Source organism: Sinohyriopsis cumingii, chromosome 2 (assembly GCF_028554795.1).
Source record: "Sinohyriopsis cumingii isolate HCF-2022 chromosome 2, ASM2855479v2, whole genome shotgun sequence".
In the NCBI taxonomy this organism is placed as follows: Eukaryota; Metazoa; Mollusca; class Bivalvia; order Unionida; family Unionidae; genus Sinohyriopsis; species Sinohyriopsis cumingii.
In genome coordinates, this window is record NC_142962.1 from 154,063,355 (window position 1) to 154,072,831 (window position 9,477).

A 9,477-nucleotide genomic window follows, 5' to 3' on the forward strand; every position below is an offset into this window, starting at 1 on the left:
AGGTGTCCGATTTATTCGGTTCTCGTTATCTAGGAGATGATCACCCTCGGTGTTATTGCCCGGATCGAGTAAATAGTAATATACAGTGAGAAACTTATAGGTGGAATCGATAGAGATCTTAGCAGATCTATAGAACAGGATGACACGAGCCTCCGCACATGAAAACCAACAATTTAATCAATTACATAAACAACTGTGATAATGCATTACATTAGGAAGATACACTTCTCTTTGAAATAAATCATTCAGCGATTTTCAAACATAAATATATTTATATAAATAGCCGATCTGTTTTAAATGATAGAATTGGTTCATCATAGAATCGAGTGAACAATCGAAGTCATTGCCTTTTACAACTTCATAATCTGCTTAGTTCCGGTTCACTCCAACTTCACTGTGGCTGTCCTTCTCGTTCCCTTCGCTTTTTTCCTTCTGCGACCTCCCTACTGTCTCACCTCTTTTCGGCCCTCAAACTTTGTGTGGGAAAGTGGATACGTGAGTACATAGATACGTAGATACTTGTATAAGTAGGTACGTGGATACGTCAGTGGAGCTACTTCCCCTTTCAAAATAAACAGAGAAGCAACTTAAATCTTCTGTGAGTTGTCCTATTGGGAATAGATTACTCCCCTCTCGTTATGTCAGATATCGTCCTATCGGAATTCAAACAGATATCAAAGGCTATATGGTCAAGCTAAACATGACAGAACATAAACAAACCTAGTTTCATAAGACTAATGTACTTCCCAACAGATATTTAATCACTGACTCGCATTAACATCACACAAGACATAACAGTTCCGTTCTCGTCTCAATTACACAAATGAATTAATGAAAGTCATTATATGCTTAACTACGTTATTTTCAGCGAATACACACATTCAAGTCTTTATCATACGTGAAATCATCTAAGATTGGAGAATTCACATGGATTCTTGTAACACATATCAACTAAAGTACTGCATGAAATTCTTAGATTCCTATAACAATCAAGACGACAAATTCAAGCAATTCGTCAAACTTATATAAAAATATCATTGTACGAATTCAGATAGATGAACTCAGCACAGTTATACCAATATCAAGAAAATTGATCTACGGATTTAAATAAATAAATTCAAGCAAATCATTATATTAGTATCAACGAACTATATGAGATTGACACAAATACCTTGTGATTTCTAGCTTTGTTCGCTTCTACCACCAGAATTATGTCCGTCGACTTTCCAGACATCCGGTCCCTTGGATAAATGTTTTGCGAGAGAATTTCTTCTAAATTCAATCTTGGAGTCCCTTATATTTTCACTCTTGCAGGAAAAATGCAGACTGACTAGATTTTTTCGATGAGGGAAATTTTAAAGACCATGGCATTTCGTGTGGGAAACACGCCCCTTATTTAGTGTAACCAATCAGGATTAAATATATCTATCGCCTTTTATAACTAGGCGCCACAATTGTTGTCAGCCTGACTTCTAGATTTCCAAATAAATGATTCTGGTCAATTTCAATTCTGACATTTTCGATATTAAATCAAAATTAGCCTTCCCTTTTCTAGTCGGCCTGACGGTTAAATAAACGAAGGCTTAATTAAAAATTACTTCCTCTCCCGACACAGACATTAGAAATTATTGCAGTATAGTAATTTAACAAGCACCTGTCCCCATAAATCTAATTAATTGTTTTCTAGTCCCAAGTTAATGTGCTCTTCATAGATCGACAGAAATTTGCATTCTTACATTGATACATTTTATCTCTGTATTTTAGACATATTATAAATGTATTTCATTTCACCTTGTTCTTCATAACAACCGTCACATTTGAGTACTTAAGAATATTTGGCGTACAGAGTAAACTATTTATATATCCAAAGATATTTTTAAAAATGATTTGTTTTAAAAATGTCGGAATTAAAAATGTTTTAATGAGGATAATAATTTTGCCTCAAAAAATGAATGTTGACAAGTAATTGTCGTGTAAATAAATTCGATAACCATCTTCATGAAAAATGTAAGAATATCACTCGGTATTCGTATTTTCAATCAATGAATGATAGGCGGAACAGGTGTAGGGGCTTATTGATTGATTATAAAGTAAAATATACCTCAGAAAGATACAAATCTCTTTGATTATCTGCACCATCTGTCATACAACTTCTATCAACAATTTGCGTAATAATGTTACTCCAGACTAGGATGGAAACAAATAAATATCAGCATTTTGATTGGTCAGAATATTGTTAGTAAGATCTATGAGGGAGAGGTCTGAAAATTCATTGAAACAGCATAAGATGAAGTCTATAGTACCAGTTATTATGCCCCATCTGAATATCAAAGCCAATGAAGTTATGAAGGAATTTTGAGAGGAATTCTATGGAGATATTATCTTAAAGTTTCACCGTCATTTATAATCTGAGCGTGCTTTCTTCATCCGCTGTTACTATAGGAATATGGATCACCCATATGAAATATCGTTTGCTTCTTTGATGCTAAAAATAATTTTTCAGTGCTTGAATAGTCTTTATGAATATCACTACACTGGTGTCTTCTTAATTTTATTCTCAGATCGACGAATATTGTCTGAAGTTGAGATATTTAGCTCAGTTCTAATATTAAGATGAAATAGCCGTAAATTACTAACAATTATTATCTCACAGCTAGAATAAAATTGCCGTTCTTAGAACAAGAAAGAATAAGTCCATCACATCGTTCCGTTAAATGTAAAGTAGAGATAATTCAGTTAAATAGAGCTGCTTTATACCTCAGGTACATTTTGCGAAGAAAACTGAAAGATCTGAATTAAGGCATCCTGTACGGCAAGTATATAATTTTAAACACAAAAATGAAAGTATTTTAAACAGAAAAGTGAAAGTAAGGTCAATTACGTTAATCACTCACCCAATAAATCAATCATATAATAAATATATCCGTTACAATGAAAAGTACAGACAGAACTGTCAAGCACCGAACACAACATAGCTTAAAATCTATCGTCTGTGCTCTTTTCTACTTCCATGTTTCGTACGTATTCAGTCACACTTGACGATTATTGCACGGAATTGTGTGTGTGTGTGTGTGTGTGTGTGAGAGAGAGAGAGAGAGAGATTGAGATTTGAGCGCGCAGGATATGAGAGTGCACTTTTGAAATATTCCATGATACGAGAGCAACAAGGTACTAACTTTAAGTACCCTAAGGCTTCGGAAACCTTAAGCTGTCAGTATATAGTTAAGTTTTTTAATACTCAGAGTATATCTACAGCCTTATATTTTGGAACTAATGTGTACAAAATAGTTTTTAAATTTGTTGATTACTTTGTTTCAGACACTCGTCAATGGGACCAATTCTCAATCATTCGGATGTCGTTGGGGGTCAGCAAGTGCTACTGCATAATATACATTGCCTCGTCATTCTATGGTACGTGTATTGTGTGTACATTGCCTCGTCATTCTATGGTACGTGTATTGTGTGTACATTGCCTCGTCATTCTATGGTACGTGTATTGTGTGTACATTCCCTCGTCATTCTATGGTAGGTGTATAGTGTGTACATTGCCTCGTCATTCTATGGTAGGTGTATTGTGTGTACATTGCCTTGTCATTCTATGGTACATGTGTTGTGTGTACATTACCTCGTCATTATATGGTACGTGTATTGTGTGTACATTGCCTCGTCATTCTATGGTACGTGTACTGTGTGTACATTGCCTCGTCATTCTATGGTACATGTATTGTGTGTACATTGCCTCGTCATTCTATGGTACCTTGTATTGTGTGTACATTGCCTCATCATTCTATGGTACGTGTATTGTGTGTACATTGCCTCATCATTCTATGGTACGTGTATTGTGTGTACATTGCCTCGTCATTCTATGGTACATGTATTGTGTGTACATTACCTCGTCATTCTATGGTACATGTATTGTGTGTACGTTTAGGTCGAGAAGAGCTACAGAAACGCGGTGTACGTGTAATTAAACATGGTTTAATCGGGTTTCGGACAGAATGTAGCAGATGATACCTACGCCAACTTGAAATTAAGATTATGGAACCCTAGCAGACACCGGTTGAGAATGGCTCGTTTCAGTGACACGTGGTTCATAGGACACGCTGGAGCTCAACAAGTGGTGTATATTTATGTTAAAGACGACTGAATATTTTATATGTACGTATATATACTTTTACTTCGAAGCGATAACTCTATGGAAAGGTACCATATGCATTTTAATGCGACTTTGACGGAAATAAGCTGAAACAAATTACAATTCTTTCCTGCAAGAGGGAGTGACTCTGAATGCAGCGTATGTATCATAACTAATTTGGAAAATTGACTATCACATATAAGTCTCTTGTTGGTGTTGAAGAAAAGTACTGTTTCGCCCCGAGACAGCAAAGAAAAGCATCCCGAAACAGAACAGAAAAGAGCCTCGAGACGAGCGCCCCAAAGGAGCAGAGAATGCGCCTCGAGAGAGCAGAGAAAGCGCGAAAGTCAGTCGAAATTGTTGGTATGGACACTACTCTCCATCGTTGAAATAATAAAATGTTCATCAAACATTTTGAACATTGTTTATCACGACAATGTTGTAAATTTTGGTCTCTAATCTATACATAAAAAAAGTTTCTTCCAATTGTTTTCTAAAATAAGGCATTAGCAGAAACACTTTTAATCAATATTTATGGCTTTTTCTTTTGCTAAATATGTATAAACAGCCATAAATGTCTGAAAAGCATTATTAATTGGGTAATCCACTCTCCACGTGCATGTCGCCTAGCATATCGGACCACGGAGACATTAACTGTAAACCCATCCATATATATATATATATATATATATATATATATATATATATATATATATATATATATATATATATATATATATATATATATATATATATATATATAAGACAAAAAATATAAAGTTGACATCTGGGAATATAAGCTAGGTTATACTATCGAAATAGTTATGTAAAGTACAAATTACACTATAATTATTTAACATGTTTTCCTAAAATTACCATTTTATGGTAATCTATTGAATAAAGTTAACATTGCATCACATTTTAAAAATAATTTTTTTAATTGTTCTTTAAGGTGATAGACCACTGGATGCCTAACGTTAAGTTTAGCCAGTACACCGTAGTCATTAGCGGGCGGAGGGACGATGCAGCCAATTACTACACCATAATCGTAAGACGGAAACACAAAACCAAACGCAGTCATGTTTGAACAAGTCCACTAGGAATCGGGTCACAATTAATACTTCCAGTTCAGTACCCACAAATGTAGTTCTAGTCTATTTTTAGAACATTTTTCCCTTTCTCATTTTGGTGGTGATAGAAGAGTTTTATTTATGCTTTTTTGGTAGGGATTTAAAGGTAATTGTTTATTCTTGAGAATATGAGCTCAGGGTATTGTTGTCTGTGTGTATTTCGGCGACAGTGCACAGTGAGTAATAAGGCCTTGGTGATGATCTGGAAGTGAAATCTGTGTTATGTTTACATGCTGCTATGTTGACAGTCCAGCATCTAAAAAAAGGGCAGGTCAACCTTTGACGAGAACTTCACCGTGAAGTCATCTTTGAAGGTATTTTAGATTAACATATGATTTGTATTGATTGTCACACAGTGGATAGGCCAGTACTGAGAAACAATTGTAGAGAACATATAGTAAAATTAATTGTGTTCTATGTCCTGTCAGGGCAGCATTGATTAAACTTTAAATCGCTATAAATTTTTTTATTATTAATGATAGGCACATGAGATTTTCACACCATGTGTATATTTACTGTAGCAATCAGAAAATATAATTAAAATTAAAAAAATTAAATTTTTTTTTAATATTAATCTTAAAAACTTAAAAATATAAAAATAAATTTTTCCTTATAAATTCACAGAAATGGCATCTGTTGGAGATGACACTCATTATTATTAGCTGCAATGTATTCCTACACCATATAGAAGCTGCAATGGAGGATTTTTTTCAAAGCCTGTCAGCGAAAATCTCATTAAATTCTGTAATAGCACATAATAGTGTTTGTAAAATATGGACAGGACATGTAACAGCCAACGGATTATATGGCCTATTGTCATATAAGGATCCTGTGACAAACACATGGAAGAAAAAAAACATGTTCACAGACTGGCACTGATGGTGAAGTTGAGAAGTCTGACTATACCAAAGGAGCTAGATGCATCCCATTTATGCCATAATAGTTTGTGTGTGAATGTGGATCATCTGATTCTAGAGCGTCATTCCGTTAACAATAATAGGCAGTATTGCAAAGGTTATGGTAATTGCATTGGCCATGGTGACTATCCAGACTGCATGTTAAAGTTGAAATTGCAATTTGGAATAAAGTCAGGTATCATGATATATCCTTTACACCCACCCACATCCATATCAATTTATGTCTGGCATGGAAGGAAGGATGGATGGATGGATGGATGTGTTGAGTAACAAGGAGAAAGGAAAGAGTGTGGTCTTTATTTTAGTAGACCATGCTGGTATGACAGTGTTTTCTTAAATAAATTCCTCCCTCCCTCCCTCCCTCTCTTCCTTCCTTCATTTCATTCATTCATTCATTCATTCATTCATTCATTCAGCTAGTCTAGTAAGTCATGTCTTGTCATGTCATGTTATTTTGATTTTGAAGTTTTTAATCTTTATTTATTTTGCTTTTTAATTTCTTTATTTGTGTCTTTATATTCAGAGGAAACTGTTTCAACCTCTTCATAGGTCTCATCAGGTGGTAGTAAGTAACACAACTGCACATAACATGCATTGTGTTACTTACGGATTTCCCCACTACAGTTTTCCCTTCTGTACAATGTGTTCTTCATGGTGTCTTTGAGCACTTTCATTTTACACATGGAAATAAGATAACTTTTTCTGTCTGCAGTGTCCATCCTGCTAAACCTTTGCATAGGAGTGATCGTCCTTGGTGTCTAGCAGTCCTTTGCAGTAGTCAGACTTCCTATTGCCTTGCTGTGTCCTGTACCTCAGATGGGCCTGTATCATATTTTCTCGTCTTGCTAGAATACGTTTCCTGGTTTGTGGATGCTTTTGATACAACTGATGGTAAGTGCAGTCTTTATCCATTGTCTCCAGTGATCTCAGAGACCTTGTTGAAAGTTTACCTCCCAAGTGTGTCACTTTTATTTTCAGTGATGATCCCAGGCTGTTATTGAGTCTATGTATTGTTGAATGCACTCTTGCCTCAAAGTTTCTGGAATAGTTCATATTTTTAGGTAATGAAACACTGATTGATCTGTTCACTGCCTCACATTTCTGTGTGTTTGTGTTCAGTCGCAGTCTTTCTACAACATCACAGGAAAGTTTCATTTTCAGAACTACTAGCAGGATGTTCTTATCATTTTCTGTCATGTTGAGATGAGTCATTTGATGAGGGCCCAGGTATGCTGATCGCATCCACCAGCTGTTAGTACTTCCTCCCCCACAGACCTTTGAATAATGCCAGCATTTTGAGGAGTCCCCTGAATAACAGCGCAGTGTGGCATCCAGTACTTGGGGAAGTTGACATTTAATTTTTTTTAACATCACCACTATTGTCTTCCATCATTTGCTTAAAGATTAAACCGCAACGTGCTTTAATATCTTGGCTGACAATTTTCTGTTTGAGCCTTTTTCCTTCTCTTGTTCTTATTCCTGGAAACATGTTTTCACTAAATATTGCAGAATTACACCGTTTGAACTGTAAACGACACAAATGGATGGGATCCGACAGTCTTTCTACTTTCCACATTGGATTCAGAATGGTGTAAGCATTTTGGAAGCCAGCAGCAGCCTGTGCATCTCCATCTGTTGTTGCATGTCTAATGAGAATCTCTTGCAGCACAAACTTGTTTCCCATTTCTCTTGCCATTTCATACTCTGAATGTGGTGCAACTGGTGACAGATTTGTTGTGCAGTCAACATGGCCTCCTGGACATTGCACATCAAAACCTTTCACCTTCAGCCATGCTCCAGTCCAACACAGCTTGTTTTCTACTGTAGTCCGCACAATGTATTGCTTCTCTGTAACAGTTTCGCAGGCAATTCCAACAGCTTGTGATGAACTTTGACCAGGTTTCTTTTCATGTCCAAAGCTAATGGCATTGTATCTTACATCAAAAGCAACATTTATTTGCTCAGGATGCTGAACACCACGCATGACATTAACCTGTCTGACTAGTTTCAGCTTGTCTGTCATGTCCATTTCATTGAGCTCCACAGCTGATTTGCCTACAAGGTTGGAGGCCCTTTGCATAGATGTTCTGCTAGGTGGCGGAATGTCAGTGGCTGCAAGCAAGTATGTAGCCCTGGTGTTGCCCATTGGTGTATCTTGTAGTCCAGCTTGAAGCATCATATTTACAGCAGCAGGATTTGGGCCAGGTTTATTTGTTTTTATCTCCTCATACAACTTATACTCTGGTGACTTAAAGCTGCAGATTTACACCTCATAGTATGCTTCCAAGCAAGTCCCCATTTTATTTCATTAGCAATTTGGAACTCTGGTCTGCCACATATGTTGACTTGATTACTTATGGCGATGAATGATATCATTCCACTGGCGGATGTGTTTGGGTTTACGTTTGGAGTACCAAGCCCAATATTAGCAAAAGCAAATAAATGCTTATTTTGCATTACTCTAAGCGTTGCAGGCGCGTGACCTATCCTGTATTATTCCCAGATAAGCAATGGAGTCAGTTTAATGAATTATTTCTCCGACAAGTGTTAGAGACATCTTTTAATTTGAATTTCTTTTGTTGCCAACAAATTTGACACGTAACTTTGTAGAACAAAGGTTTTAGTTCCATTTTTCAGAAAATTTGAGAATAATCTATAACGTTTTAGCTCATTTATCTGGAGAATTGGATAGGGATGTGAAGTCATCGGGAAACGTAGATCGGCATCAATCTAAACTTACAATTTTACCCCCTAGTTTGCTTTTCACTACGTGCTGTAGCAACTAGTCTATAAATAGCAGATACAAAACGGAGGACAGCATTTCTCCCTGTCTAACTGTCGTAACTGGATAGGAAAAGTCTTCTTTGCACTAAATTTAGCGAGTCTCTTGAATAAGTGTGATGTCTCTATAATTATTCATCTCGAGTCTATCCTTCTTTCCAGGTCTGAAAACGGGAACTACGATGAGATAATTGAAAATAACATTTCAACATAAGTTCTAATGAGATATTTTACATATACTACATGAAACCAATAAAGACATTAAAACAAGCAAGAGTTGCAAGACCCGCAAACAAAACCCAATACATATCAACCACTGGACAAAATAAACAGCGCATAACTTTAAAAATAAGTAAGCAAAGCATATTAAAAGGTCGGAAAGTTAAACGTGAATTTAGTATTTCGATAAATTGTTTAAAAAAATTATGATAATTTACACACAAAAAAGAGACCAAAGCTATAATAGTAAGAATTATTGGTAAAAGTCTAAATTTGAATTAAAAGGAGAAGCATC